The sequence below is a fragment of the Carettochelys insculpta genome, chromosome 6, assembly GCF_033958435.1.
Source record: "Carettochelys insculpta isolate YL-2023 chromosome 6, ASM3395843v1, whole genome shotgun sequence".
In the NCBI taxonomy this organism is placed as follows: Eukaryota; Metazoa; Chordata; order Testudines; family Carettochelyidae; genus Carettochelys; species Carettochelys insculpta.
Window position 1 is genome coordinate 59,610,514 of NC_134142.1, and position 16,445 is coordinate 59,626,958.

Sequence of the window (16,445 nt, forward strand, 5' to 3'; positions counted from 1 at the left end):
AGAACAATTTAAAATGTTTTAGCTCAGTTTATGGATAAACCTCTGAATGTATGGTTCAGAAATGAATTTTCTCTAGGGTCAGCACCTCATTTTTAGTATCTGGCAGCCCTGGTACCTTACTATCGGGAGTTTGCTGGATATGAAAATATTACAGATAATAGTGAGGGATCCTTGACACCAGTTCTCTGATAGTGGGGGTGCACTACAGCAGTGGTCCCCTCCCAGATGTCCTCAGCAGCCCGGTCCCTGGAGTGCCACCTCTGCCTACACAGTGCACTCCCTGCAGCCTTGTGGGGAAGGTAGGGGCACAGGTTGGCTCCCCAGGCTCCAGCCACCCATCCTGCCTTACTCCTCACCTAGGTTCAACAGCCCCCAGTGGCTCAGGCCCTAGCTCATGCTGCCACGCAGGGGGCTTGCCACGTGGCAGAGGGATGCTCTCCCCTTCTCGCCCCCACCCCACCAGCGGCAGTTGCCGAGCAGCCCTGGAGTCCTTGCAGCCCAGGCCCAGAGACCTATGGGGAGCGGCGAATGCAGCAGCATTGTCTTGGCTCACCACCTGCATCCCAGCACCAGTCCCTTCTGAAGAAGGGGAAGCGACATCAATTGCTGGGGGTGGGAAAAGGAACCCTAGGCACTAGGATAGCATCTGGTGGCGGTGCTGGTTATTTGAGAGTACCAGTTGATTGAATACTACTTCAAAGAGAGTTTACTGTACTTTAAAATGATGTAAGCAGTTTTCAAGAGAAAAAAATTTTACACAACAGTTCCTTAGAGTTAAGGATCAATACATGTTGGATAATGACAGAGAGATAGCTGTGTTAGTCTGTATTCTATCAAAACACAAAAGCAGTCATGTAGCACTTCAAAGACTAACAAAATAATTTATTAGGTGATGAGCTTTCATGGGACAAACCCACTTCTTCAGATCACAACCTTACCAAACTACTTTTTTGTTTTAATACTTGGAGAATTGATCTTCAGCATCTATTACATTGCTCTCTGTCTGCAGATTGCATAAGAGACAGTAGAGGGTGCTATGACTACACAAATAAATTAAGATCAATAGGTGGGCCTGAAAAGATCACAGCAAAGGCAAAGCTCAGACAAAATGTATAATTTTACATGAGTCACTCATTTATGCTGTAGTCAGAGCAGGTTTCAACATAATTCAACCATTCTTTCATACATTTCTGATGGTGGAGGGTCCCAGTCTGTTTTCTAATGTTATATTTACCAGAGATGGAAAAAAATCTCAGAGTGGTTGTTCACATCAGTTCCAGTCAGGTGTTTGTGTTCTGCATGCACAGTCACTGGAAATTTTTTTGATTAGCAACACTAATCAGGTCAGCTGTGGAGCTGCCTGGAGTGGAACTTCCATGGCACTCAGTATATGACCCTGCTGACCTGAGTCCCTCCTTAAGTTTCTTCTTATCACCTATGTCTGGGGTTGGAACTGCGTTCGTTTGCTTTGCAGATATTTCCCTTTGCTTTCTTCTCTAGTACTACTTTTAGTAAAAGTTTCAATTAGTTTAATTTTAGTGAGTAAATAGTGTTTGTATTTAAGGTTAGGGAGCAGGATCATACCCTAACCATTTACTTCCCTCAGTTCTTGGGCGTGCGCCAGGACCAAGACTTTAAATCTTGTGGCACCTGCAGTAACCCCATGCCAACAAGCAACCCCCACAATACATGCCTGAAGTCTCTGGTGGAAGAGCACCAAACAGATAAGTGCAAAATCATTAGGTCTTTTTGTCCCAGGATGAAGAAAGAGAGAGATTTCTGTCTCAAATAGCTTCTGATGTAGTACAGTCTCTGTCCTCTGCCCACACGGGAGCACTGGGATCCGGCACTGAGTGACTTGGGCAGAGTGCCCCAGCCACTCTGCACAGCTTGGCAGTGAGGAAAGACAAAAAGACTGTTGGCACTGATGCGCTCCAGCACTGCAAGCTCCCATTCACTGGTGCCACATAATCACAAGGAAACTGTTCTCTGGTGCAAAAGGCAATCAGGCCACTAGCCACAGCAACAGTGTGTCCCACAAAGGAGCATTCAGTGCCTAAGGAACAGGAGTTGATGCTGATGACTTTGGTTCCCCGGAGGTGACTGTTGAGTCTGGTAACCAGCAGCTCCCTGGATGGCTTTCCAGGTGGAGGATTTGGAGTTACCTGCTACCCCAGATGCTTTTGAAGCCATCAGGGATTTAATAAAGATGATGGCCCATTAACTTATGGCTATCAGAGATAAGTTTCTGGTCCTGCTACATCCACTGCCATCTAGAGGCAAGCCAGCTATGATGTAGCAATCACCTTCACTGGTACAGCACTGTTTTCCTTGGCACCACTCACACTCAACATCACTGAGACATGTGCCCTAGCTCCTTCTAAAAAACAGTGTAGGTCTCTGGCACCAGTGTAGCAGCACCAGTCACCAGCATAATACTGGTTGGCACAACTGTGGTCATCTTGGTACAAATCAAGGTCTTCTGATTTGGAAGTGAACTCCTTTTATTCCCACAGAGTGGACACAGATCACATAGGTGCAGAAGTGAGACGCTGGTGGCACAGCCTCTACATTAGGATCCGCAACCTCTATGGCCCTTCTGGATTCCCTGGGCTTATTACCACATCCTGAGTTCATTTTCCAGGGGCTCCCAGTTGGTGGTCTCTGAAACTTGAACACTCCAGCTGGTTAAAGATCACACACTCCCTTGGGGATCAGAAACAACACTTCAGGAACAGTCAGTCCATGTCATCACTGAAACAACTACAATGACAGCCCCTACTGCTAACCAGGTCGCCACTGCCGTGACAACAGCCAGTACAGATGCCCCAGGCAGCAATCAGGAGGACATTAGAGAGCTCAAGGGTGAAGAGGACCCTGTACTACTTCTAGCCATCTCGTCCTCATCTCCACAAAGGCAGTTGCAGGGACTTAAGCCTTGCGACCTTTTCTGATACATCACTGGACGTACCAAGAGCAGTGTTCCCTGTAAGCTGTGCACTTGTGCGGCCGCTCAGGAGACATTCAGGTATCGCCCAGTTTATTAGTAGACTTCCGACAGCTAGTTTTTGTGTTTGTATTGGTGGTGCACATTTGCACATGAATGGAAAAAATACACACATGGATGGAAAAGATTAGAGAGAACATTGACCAGGACCTCCTATCCAGAATCATCTACAATTTGGGGCTGGAGGTGGAAGAGGCTGTCAAGCCAGAGAAATCCCATAGTCGATATCCTCTCACCACAGAGTCCTTCCAGGGTGGCTCTACCCCTATAAAAACTATACAGAGCAATGTCAAAATGGCAGACTCAGGCATCAGTTACTCTACAACATGGGGTGTTGAATGCAGGTACTTTGTCCCATCTAAAGGCTACAAGTCCTTGTTCTGACACTCACAGCCCTGCTCCCTCATGGTTACTATGGTCATTGAGATAGAAGGACATGGGCAGCAGGGACTAGCCCCAATATCTAAGGAGTCCAAATAATTAGACCTTTTTAGCAGAAAGGTCTGCTCAACATGGGGCCTGCAGCTGAGGATAACTAACCAACAAGCTATGCTCAGTAGATACAACTTCAATTCATGGGCCTTCTTGTTGAAGTTTAAGGATCTAATCTTGCATACAGCCCAATCAATATTTTTTGAGGCCTGTTTGTAAAGTATCTAAGTGTGGTCTGCCTGGAGCCACCCTGCAGTAGAGCTGCTGCACCGAGCACTGCAAGGGCAACAGGGGTGCTGTGCGTGCACTGACGCTTGCTTGTTCCCCTCTTTCTGCCCAGGTGCACTAGCTCACAGCACTGCTGCAAGGTGGGAGAGTGCGGCCAAGCGGCTGGAACTGCATATGCATGCTCAGCTCCTGGCAACACTCTAGCGCATGTACATGCACAGTCGCATTGGGGCGGGTGAGGGTAGCCAAGAGGAGAGGGAAAGGAAGAGCTGCTGCCCAGCTTCTGTCACACTGCCTCTCTGTAGTCACCCTTCGTGCAGCCTTCCCATTCTAGTCCCACCATCTGTGTGGTGTGCCCCTCCGTGCTTGCCATAGGCAGGCCATGTGGCTGGCAAGGTGGAGGCAGTTGCTGTGGTACAGAAGTTATCAGGTCAGTGAGAGAGTCTCATGGTGGGGGCAGAGCAGTGGTTGGGTGCCTTCTCTGGGGGCACTGTGGGGGGGTGGAGGGGTCGGGGAAGCGGCTGAAAGGGGGAGCTCCTACGTTATTGTGGCCATGGAGCCCTTTGTGTTTCTTTATCCGACTTCAACAGCCCCATTAGTGGAGAGGATGGTTCTGTCTGGGGCAACTCAAACTGGGTACCCTCCTATCCTTGGTTAACTGTCAGCTACTCCAGTTTGCAGCCATCAAATTTGGGAACCTCAGACTGAGGCTCTGCCTCAACTGGAGGGCTGGGACACAGTGACTGTGTGTTGGAGATGAAGGGACGTAAAATAGAAGCAGGTTGTGGAAGCCCTGGTTGGTGTGATGAGCCTGTATGTTTTGCAGTGATGACAAATCCCAGCATGCAGCACAGCTGTCACTCAAAGTGTGATGCATGTGCATCCTGTGCAAGAAGAAGTAGTGAAATGAAGGTTCTGGGATTTGTTGTTTTTATTGTTGTTCCTTTGAGCAAATGAAGCCTTGCCTGCTGGGACAAATTTTCATGCACAGGACTCCATTTTCATGCAAATGACAAACTCAGTCTTTTGCTATGTTCTTACCCTGCTTAGTGAGCCTTATAAGTAGCTCTTCCTTTTTAAAGTGTCTCATCCACTGGGTAGTTGGTGGAACATGATGTAGTTGACCTCATCTTCAATTTGGAAATGAGGGCCAGCAGACAATCCTCCATCGCAACAGTTCTTGTGTCTAGATAGAGAACTGCGTGTTGGAATCTCATGTCTGCAGGCTCCATCCTCCATATTGAAGGTGACTGTGGCTCTGGCCATAAGTGAGTGTTGTCTGAGCCACACTTGAGCCATTCCTGATTTACATGAACTACAGCTTACTGGTACTGTGAGCAAATAACAATTTTACACATCAAATTTTATGAACTATTAATAACATTATAGAACAATAATATTCATATTAATTATTAAATTCTCAATTAAAATTATTGTGTTATACTCAAACAAGACCTGAAAAAATATTATAAAATATGCCTAAAACATAATCTATAATAATAAATAATTACAACTTTCCAATAAAAGTACATTTTCTTTGGTGGCCCTGAAAGCTATCAGTTTTCATTGGTGCAGCCCTCCATAGGCTTCAGGTTTTACAAGCCTGCTGTCAGACTCCATTTGACAGAGTATGTGTTAGTTGTAATTTTCTTTTGATAGCCAACTCGTTGACCCACCCCGATTACTTGATTGGTGCCATGGACCTTGTTTATCTGGGCAACATCTGAGCTGGCATCTTTTATCAGGTAGTTGTACTGGCATCAGATTTAATTTGTATTGTTGTTTTGCGATCAGCGCATCATCACTCATCTGATTAACCCTCCTCCTCTCTCTGGGCTTAGGACTCTCATGGAACCCTCACATATACTGTTAATTGGAACATGGAATGTCTGACCACTGTGGGCAACTGGAAAGTTAGAGCTGCTTCGAAAGGAGATGGAGAAATACCGATGTGATGTATTTGGATTGGCGGAGATGTGTTGTACGGCATTGGGAGAGATGTGCAGTTGCAAAGTCATTTGGTCAGGGAACAAAATGAAGTATGAAGAAGGAGCCAGATTCCTTCATAGCAAAAGACCTAGAGGAGCATTGTTAAGATACAAACTGGTGAGTGCAGGAATGATGGTAGTGAGATTTGAAGCAAAACTGTTCAATATCTCATTTGTTCAGGTGCATGCACCCATGTCAGACAGTATGAAGGAAGAGACAGAGATACTTTATAAAAACTTGACAAAGACACTGGAGGATAACAAAGAGAGATGTGTTGATCATCGCAGGAGATTGGCACATGAAAGTCAGAACAGATAACAAAGGTTGGGAGAGAGTCATGGAAAGGTTTGGATATGGAGAAATAAATGAATGAGGTGAGAAGCTACAAGAGTTTGCTGTGGCGCATGAGAAGGTGTTCTGCAATGTGAGCTTCCAACAAAAGGACTTTAGGAAGTGAACATGGTGATTGAATGATGGGAGGTCCAAGAACATGATGCATATGATCTTGATAAGAAGAAGATGGGTAACATCGGTGCAGCAGTGCCATACTTTCCAAGGAGTGGATATAGACTTGGACCACAGCCTAGTGATTGCAAACATCAAGATGAAACTCAAGAGAAAACATAAGACACAGTTTAAGAAAAGAAGAGATGTATCAAGGCTAGGCGAGGAAGAAATAGGGAATGCGTACAGAGCAGTACTCAAAGAGAAGATTAGGAATGTGAGCACAGCGAAAGACCAAGCTAAGAGAGTTGAAGAGATAGCCATGGTGATAGAAGAGGTAATTGAGCAGACTGTTCCACGAGAAAAGATCAATAAGAAGTGGATTACAGAGGAGACTCTGAAGTTGGTCCAAGAGAAGAGAGTATTGAAGATCAGAAGGGATGGATGTTTCTGGAAGGGTGGAACATCAATATTGGGTGAAATGTGATGAGGTAAGGAAAGCGGCCAGAAAGAATAAGGTGAAATGGTTAGAGGAGCTGTGTGAAGGTATAGAGAGTTATTACAGTGAATGTAAAACCAGAGAGACATCTTCCTATAAGATGATTAGGAGTCTTTACAGGAAGTGGCAGCCAAAGCAGATGGCGATCAAAGATGAGAATGACAAGGTGCTCATGAACAAGGAGAAGGTTGTGCAGTGATGGATGAGATATTGCACCAATCTGTACAAAGCACAGGTGGACCGGAGTGTCTCAGAGGGACTGAATGAAGAACTGAAAGAGAGATCTCCACCAAGCATCAAGAGTGAGACCAGTGCTTCAAAGGAGGAAGTTGAAAGAGCAATGAAACTACTAAAGAACAACAAGAGCCCTGGAAATGGTAAGATCCCAGGAGAGATGATTAAGGATGGCGGAAAAAGTATGATTAAGGAAATACACTGACTATGTAATATAGCATGGAAAGAAGAGAAGGCACCTAAGGAGTGGACAAGATCCATGCTAGTGACAATACACAAGAAAGGAATTACATTTAAGTGTAAGAACTACAGAACAGTGGCCCTAAGGAGTTATCTAGGGAAGGTGCTGGTGATGATGTTGATGGAGAAACTGAGACTGCAGATAGAAGAACATCTAGCGGATGAGCAAGTGGGATTCAGGAAAGATAGAAGTACCATACAGCAGATATTGGCCGTAAGATTGGTAACAGAAAAAGCTTGATGAACGAAAAAGAACATCTGCAGTTGCTTTATCGATTTTCAGAAGGCATTTGACAGTATAGATCAGAAAGTGACTTGGGCAATGTTGCAGTCATACTGAGTGGAGAGCAGACTGATATGGTTATTGAAGGATATCAACAACAATGCAGAGGCAGTGGTGAGAACGTGTGGAGAGTTGGAAAGTTGGTTTAGAATGGGTAGAGGTGCGAGACAAGGATGTCCAATATTGCTGAGTATCTTCATCATGCACCTGTAGAGAGCGATGGACAAGATCATGGAAGATGTAGAAGGGATATCTATGTACAGGGTGAGAATCAACAACATGAGGTTTGTGGATGATATAATTATCATTGAAGAAGATTAAGAGAAGCTGGTGAGAACAGTGCAAGTGCTAAACGAGGAAGGGAAGTGGTACAGACTGATTATGAACATTGATAAAACAAAAACAATGGTATTTGGAGAAAATGGAAGTAGGAAGGAAGATGAGTGTAGACGGGATCTGAGAGAATATAGAGAAGTTCACATATCTGGGGAGCAAAATAACATATGATATAGACTATAAGAAGGAAATAATGACGAGAATAATGAAAACAAGAGTGAGTTTGAAGGTGATGAATAAGATCCGGAAAAGAATAGTGATTGGGTTAGGAATTAAGCTGCGCATCTTAAAAACGTGTTCAGCAGCACGTTGTACAGATGTGAGACATGGATGATAATGAAAGATTCAAAGAGAAGGATATTGGCATTCAAGAGGAGTTGTTATAGAAAGATCCTGAGAATCGGATGGATGCAGAAGGTCACCAACAAGGAATTATATAGGAAGATACAGCTGAAAGAGAACCTCCTGCAGAAGGTCATACAAGGCACGTTACAGGTATTTGGGCATATCTGCAGAATGAAAGATGAATGAAAAATCAAGACCCTGGTGTTCAGCATAATGGACAGTTTGAAGAGGAAAGGCAGACCACACAGAGAATGAGTAGATTATATAGTAGACTGGTGTGGTGCTAGTCTTCAGAAACTAAGCTGCTCCACGCTGGACAGGGAAAGGTAGAAGAAAATAGTGTGGGAGGCATCAGATACCAATGGGCGCTGAGCCCATGGTTGATGATGATGATGATGATGATGATGTAAGGCTCCAGGGCCAAATTCACCATTATTATTGATGAAGGAAATGTGGAGGCATGAACCTCCTTTCAAGCCCCCTAGATTCAGTAAACTCTGCCACCTACACCCTCTCTTTGGGGGTAGTCATGAAAAGGGGCACATGGCTACAAGCATTTGGATTGCTTCCCAAAGTGCAGCAAACCATTCAGGACCTAACTTTTGAAGGCACAGGATTATTGTCATGGCAGATGGACTCCACAGCTTAAAGGATTCCTGGGTGACTATGGAGTCCACAGGGGATGCATACTTCGGTATCCCAGCATAAATATTTTAAACCACAGCCTGAGCAGCAGCGCCATAGCCTTCTCATCTCAGACAGGACTTCTATAGAAGAATGGGTTGAATGGCAGATGTAAGCCTACCTGTCCTTAGTGAGGACTGGGCCAGGGCCCAACTAAGCCATCATCAGCCTCAAAGCAGGCCTTTTGAAAGTGTGCCTGAGAATGGTATGCTGGCCATTACGCCAGATCCTTTCCCTTGCTTTAGAAATCGACTGTCATGCTTCTACCATGCATGGTCCCAAATAACATCAAACCAATGGGTCCTCCACACCAGGTAGAAGTAGAGTATTTTCTCCAGTTCTTCTCCTTCCCTCCCTCTCCTGTATCTCTTCAGGGAACCATCTCACAAGCAGTTCCTTATCCTGGAGGTGCAGTCGTACCTTTACATAGCAGCAGTGGAGGAGGTTCCTCAGGAGCAAAGGGGCAAGGGATTCTACTTGTATTATTTCCTTACCCCCGAGGCAAAGGAGGTGCATCAGACCTATTTTAGACCTACAAGGACTCAACCGATTATGCATGGTCTTCCTGAGCACCATCATGCCTTCACTGGACCCAGGAGACTGGTACATGGCCCTTGATATGAAAGATGTGCGCTTTCACATAGAAATTCAGCCTGCACACAGACAGTTTTTAATATGTGGTCAGTCACAAACACTACCAGTTTGTGGTCCTCCTATTCTACCTATTGACTGTTCTCTGAGTGTTCGTTAGGTGCATGTTGGTGATAGCAGCCTTCCTCTGCAGGAGACAGGTACAGATATAGTCCTACCTGGACAACTGGCTTTTGGCTTTTTATAGTCCTACCTATAGTCCTACCACACCCCACTGCCTTGTGGGTTATCCTGGGAAGGAGAGACGCTAAGGGAGTAAACCCTGACAGAAAATCCGGAGTGGAGTCCGAAGGCGGTTCGGTGTCAACTTCTGGCACTGTCCCGGCAACTCCTGCAGCTGAGCTGGTACCAGATGTGGAGGAGGTTATCCTCTCCTTTGGACTATATCAGTAAAGCTGAGAGGGGGACACTGGTGTCTGGGCAGCCCAGAGTCTCCATAATAAGTGACTGAAATTTGGGCACGAGGCAAACCAATAGGAAAATCAACAAGAAATGAGAAACATCAACAATTTAAGCTTGCTTGCTGGAATGTGCGGACCATGCTGACCGGCTTGACTGAAGATCTTCACGCCATCAGTGACACCCGCAAGACTGCTGTCATCAACGAGGAACTGAAGAGGCTCCGAGTTGATATCGCTGCACTGCAAGAGACGCGACTCGCAGATTCGGGATCTCTAAAGGAAAAGGACTACACCTTTTTCTGGCAGGGTAAAGCCCAAGACGAACCCAGACAGCATGGTGTTGGCTTCGCTGTCAGAAACACCCTTCTCCAAATGGTTGATTTAGTCATGGGCGGATCAGAAAGACTTCTTCGGATCACGCTTCAAACTTGCGCCGGTCCTGTCCACCAGATCAGCGCTTATGCTCCAACCCTGTACGCCACACCAGAAGTAAAAGACAAGTTCTATGACATGCTTAGTGCTGCTGTAGCGCAAATACCTGCTCGTGAACAACTGTACATCTTGGGTGACTTCAATGCAAGAGTTGGAGCTGATTGGGCCTCATGGCCTTCCTGCTTAGGACACTTCGGTGTGGGAAAAATGAGTGACAATGGACAGCGTCTCCTTGAACTGTGCTCGTACCACAATCTGTGCATCACAAACACATTCTTCCAAATGAAGCCACAGCACAGAGTGTTGTGGAGACACCCACGCTCGAAGCACTGGCATCAACTAGATGTGGTCATCACTAGGCGTAATAACCTCAAAAACATCCTTCTGACACGCAGCTATCATAGTGCTGACTGTGATACAGATCACTCGCTAGTTTGCTCCAAGCTCAAGCTGAGACCCAAGAAGCTGTACCGCTCTAAACCTGCTGGAAGGCCCTGCATTGACGCCAGAAAGACGGCAAACTCAGAGAAAGCTGAAAAGTTCAGAGAGACCCTCCAGGAAAATCTGCGCAGCGGCCCTGGGGGTGCTTTATCTTTATCTTTGAAAGGTGCAGGTTTCCACCGGTAGATCTGTTTGCCACCCAGAGCAACGGAAAGTGTCCAGTGTTCTGTTCCTTCCAGAAACACAGCCCAGATTCAGTCTCAGATATGCTACTACTCTGGGGAAGCTGCCTAATGCACGCGTTTCTGCCAGTCCCACATGTGCACAAGGTGCTGCTCAAGAACCGCAGAGAAAAGGCAAAGATAATCCTGCTGGCTCCAGTGTGTCCTGAAAATACTGATATACCATGTTTCTGGATCTGTTGCTCTATTGTGCTACCTGGATCTGATCACACAGGACCGCAATTGCTTTCACCCCCAGACCCCAGACTTTCCATCTTACAGCCTGGAATCTTCAAGGTTAAATCTAATGGAGCTGTGGTGCTCAGGCCCTGTAAAAGAAGTCTTACTAGCAGAAAACCATCCACCAGGGACATTTGTCTAGCCAAGTGGAAGAGGTTCACTTGCTGGTATGCTGAACATCACACACTTCAGCTTCAGGCATCCGTACCGATTATTTTGGACTATATGCTGTACTTAAAACAACAAGACCTGACAGTGTCATCCATTAAGGTGCACCTTTCTGCTATCTTCGCCTTTCATCCAGGAGTGCCTAGACGTTCTGTATGCACCAACCCCTATGGTAGAGCATTTTCTTAAGGGTCTGGAAAGGCTTTACGCACAGCCTGCATAGGATCTTAACCTGGTCCTCTCCAGATTCGTGGAGCCCCCTTTTGAATCACTGGCAGTGTGCTCATGGCTCTATTTGTCAAGTGGTGACGTTCCTAGCTGCCATCACATAAGCTAAGGGGGTGACTGAACTGAAGGCACTAACTTCCGACCCACCCTACTCTGTCTTCACAAGAACAAGATGTAACTCATGTCTCATTCAGCTTTTCTTCCCAAGATGGTGTCACAATTTCACACTATCCTGTCTTCTATCACAGACAGCATACCAGCAGCACCAGAGACCAGGGACTTGACTCGCTGGATGTTTGGTGCGCGCTGACTTTCTACATTTAGTACATTAAGCTGTTCAGGAAGTCAAACCAGCTGTTCATGCTGGTGGCAGACCAGATGAAAGGACTTCCAATCTCTTCCCAACATCTCTCTTCCTGGATAACATGCCTATGTTATGAGCTGGCCTGGGTCCCAGTCCCAGCATATTACAGGACATTACACATTGGCACAAACCTTATCAGCTGCATTCCTGGCCCAGGCCCCATAAATCTGCATAGTATCATCTTTTTCTTTGGTGCATACGTGCACCTCTCACTATGCTAGCACACAGTACTCCATAGATGATGCATTGTTTGGCAGAGTGATGATCCAATCTGTGATTCCTCAACTCTGACCCTGCCTCCAGGGTAAAGCTTGGGAGTCACCCAAGTGAAACAGATGTGAACAGGCACTTGAAGAAGAAGAAAAAATGGTTGCTCACCTTCTCATAACTGTTGTTCTTCAAGAGGTGTTGTTCAATTCCATTCCAATAATCACCCACCTTCCCCTCTGTTGGATTTGCCAGCAGTAAGAAACTGGGTATGGGGTGGCACATCAGCAGAATCATATAGTGAGTGCCATGAAGGTGCCACTTCAGGGAGCTCCAGTGCCAACCTAACAAGTGTTGCTGAGGCAAAATCTTTCTGATGACTGTCCACATAACATGCAAACATCTGATTTGATTGCACATGAATAACCCATTTTTCCCCTAAGTCCACTGAGTATAGACTTTCTATTGGAACGTCAACGTTATCAGTAGTAGTATTATTTGTACTGGCCAAACCCCTTTTGTGTTATTATGATGACAAATTCGTAAGGGATGTAGCCTCCTTACAGGTTGAGGGACAAACTTCTAAGGGAATCCTTACAAATTGAGTGCCACCCAGTCTGATCTCTAGTGAGGTCCTTAAGCAAGTCTGGCTTGGTGTTCAGTCTACATGTGGCACTAGAAATCCTGTCGCACTACCAAAGCTTTTGGTAACAATGTGATCGCTGTGTGCATGCCTTAGTAAATGCATTTAATTGATTTTCCATCCTAACAGTCTATCCATATGAAGAAAGCCATTGAAAAAGAATCAGTGCAGTGGATGATAAGTTCAGTTACACTTTGCTGATCTTGTCTTACTATTTACTATGGGACAGCTGTTGAAGATGACAAGAATCACAAACATCAGTTTGGTGCATTTTAGCTTTCTTCAGCACCCAAGTTTCACACAGGCACAATCAAGTTGGTCTAACTGTTTTTCTGAGGACTCACAGCTTTGTAGTAAGATTAACACCACAATATCTCCACAGAGGCCACAGAAGGGCTTGAAACATGGCAGCAGTGGTATTTTGAAGTTAAAAGCTGCTTGATGGTCATGGTGAGGAACTTGATTTTATGGGGATTAATAAGCAGACCAAACCACACTGCTTCTTGCCCATCCAGGCTGGTTATCAACTGCAACAATTCACCAAACTGAACCAATCAGACAATATAATTGACATATTTGACATGTCAAAGCATAACAATATTCAGCTCAGTGCCACTGACAGTGTCTCCTTGAGCTTATTCATCAACCAATCAATGCCAATATTGAACAATAGTGGTGACAGAACACATTCTTGCTGAAGTCCCATGGAAACAGAAAACCACGCCATGTATTTGCCATTGAAGCAGACAAACTTGCAGTTCCATTATTAAGCTCTTCTGTCAACAACAGTGTTTTCTCTTGGTGCTAGACACTGAACAAATGTATAACAAAGAGATGGCCCGGCTGTAAAGAGTTTGTACTCTAGGGATAAGAGAAGAGAAAACAGAGGGAGCACAAGATAGTAGTGACTGTGCTGATCAGTATGATAAGGTACAGTCACGGCACCTCAGATGCCTAGCTGTTGTAAGAGACAGTCATAGAATCGTGAGAGACGAGAGTTTCAACCAGGAATTTGATGGGACACTGATAGCTTGATGGATTTTTATGCTGAGATTGTTCCATACATAAGGGGCAACATAGGAAAAGAGTCAAAAATGCTCTCAGATTGTAGTGTAGGTCCATGGGAAATTGTCCAAGAGTTGCATATTGCACGTGGTGATGAAACAGGAGAACAGAAATGGAAAAAAAACCCAACAATTATAATGTACTGTCTTTTGGAAACTTCTGTGATCATGGATACTGGGGCACAAGAGAAGCCCATTTCCATACACGCCTGGTAACAGAAATTAGAATGGTCTTTTGGTGGAAGCACTGTTCTGGGATGTAGGAGATCTGAGCTATGTCCCCATGCTTTACGACTTTGGACAAGTCACTTGTTCTACTAGTACCTCAGTTCCCCTCCTTATAAAATTGCAATAATTATACTTCCCTTCTCTGCAAGGTTGTCGGAAGGGAAATTTTGCCTACAATTCTCCCATTCTACCACTAGGAGCCACTGCTGTACTTGCTGGCATTTGCCTTTCTGCTGCATCGCTTCCCCTACTCGTAAGTCAGTGGCTCTCAAGTAGGAGTATGTGTACCACTAGGGGTATGCAGAGGTCTTCCAAGGGGTACATCACCTCATCTAGATATGTGCCTAGTTTTACAACAGGATACATAAAACAAACTAACAAAGTCAGTACAAAGCTAAAATTTCATACAGACAATTACTAGTTTATATGCTTCATATACTGTACACTGGAGATAAGTACAATATTTGTATTCCAATTGATTTATTTTGTATGGTAAAAATGAGAAAGTAAGCAATTTTTCAGTAATAGTGTCTTAAGACACTTTTGTATTTTTAGGTCTGATTTTGTAAAGAAGTATTGTTTAAGAGAGGTGAAACTTGGGGGTATGCAAGATAAATCAGACTCCCTAAAGGGGTATAGTACAGTAGTCTGGAAAGGTTGAGAACTACTGCTGTGCATTTCAGTGAAACATCAGAGTGTTACCAGACCCTATCAACCATAAGCAAAGAAAGCAACTTCCCAGAGAGGAGTTCAGGAGAGAGGAAGGAGAAACACTGGGGAAAACACACAAAGAACATGGGGAAAAGGAAGAAACGGTGAGAACCCTGGAGACAAGGAAAAGAAAGATATCCCTAGATAAGGAAGAAAGGAGAATATCCCAGATTGGGAGGATGAGAGAGAAATCACGGGGAGGCATGTTGGAGCTTCCAGAAGGCGACACGAAAGATTACAGAGGGAGAGAGTAATGGAAGAACATTGCAATGACTGAATGGGAGACAACTTGTAAAAATGGTGGAGGGAAAGAGAGAGACCATCTGCCCCCCATTCTGCTGCTGTCCCCTACCCCAAAGACAACAGGTAGGAGTTGTAGCAGTAACAAGAGGAATCTCAATACTGACATGTGACAGCAGTATTGCCCTTTTTTAACCCTGACTCATATAATGTATTTGGGGTGAGGCAATAAAGATAAGTCTGTTATCAGCACTCTTAATTGCTACCCATTTATAGTGTCAGAAGCAAACTGAAATTTTGGCAAAAATGGAGCAGATGAAACCACCAGAATCCTAGAGTCTGGAATAAGAACCACAGGGAATGTGAATAGGTGGTTGCAGTGCTACCAAATTTTCCAGGAAGCTATTGAATATTGGCTAAAAATACTAAAAAAAAAAAAAAAAAGGAAAAAAATAATCTGTGCTGCTGCATGCAGTAGTCTGAGGCAGAAAACAGACTGTGAAGAACCACTAGAAATAAAAATAAATTGTTGATTACCTTTGGCCAAGATCTAGTTGCCTTACGTGGAAATATTACCTGATTAGTAGACTACCAGTCTTTTTTTCAGTTGAGCTATTATATACCACATTGGGCAACAATGTAATAACATATTGTAAATTACAGCTTTCTCACCATGAGACTCCATATGGGTTAATAACAGATAATGGCCCACAATTCACAAGGGGTTCATTTTGGCAGTTCTCTTTGATCCATCATTCAGGCACACCACCTCAAACCCTAAGTACACACAGTCCAACAGGCTAGCAGAAAAGTTAGTACAGATGCAAAGAACTTGATCATAACAAAACCCCAGCATGCTCAAGAGGTCTATAATTAGCATTGTTAGAATATTGCAACACACTTCACAGCTTTATTAAGGTCACCAGTTCAGAGACTAATGGGCAGAAGGAAAAACTTTGTGTCAACATTTAACAGACTCCTTGAACAAAAGACAGTTAACCCTAATGTAGCCATAGAAAAGCTATATGCCAGAAAATTAGTAGAGAAGAAATACTATGTCAAGAATGCCAGTTAGTGTCTTTAAAATGATGAAGGCTATTAAATTTCAAAAACAAGTTGACTGGCAGGTTGCCAAGGTAATAGGTGTGTATCATCAGCACCAAGGTCATATACCCATCCCTAACCACTTGTGGTTGGTCATTCCTTCAGAAGTGACAGAAAACATCTACACAGAAATAAGGAACGTTTGGTTCTCTTTTCTTTGGGACATGCAGGGTACAACAGTTTTGGGCTATTGAGGGACTCATGAAAGACAGGAGTATAGAAAGTGCTTTGAAGCTGGAACTCAGGCTGTGAAGAATGGCTTCAGAGCCTAGACTGTAGATCAAGCCATGACTCCAAGCATTGTCTACACAGCTATTTTTAGAGCTCCCTTGAAGTATTTCTTAACTCTCCAATCATACTTATTTCTCTACCCCAGTATAT

General features: G+C 44.6%; 1 protein-coding gene across 4 annotated transcripts in view; it reads left to right on the plus strand.

The window, feature by feature from the left end:
- BUB1B (BUB1 mitotic checkpoint serine/threonine kinase B) overlaps positions 1 to 16,445 on the plus strand; it is a 223,788-nt gene that overhangs the window by 2,371 nt on the left and 204,972 nt on the right. The window lies entirely within an intron of this gene.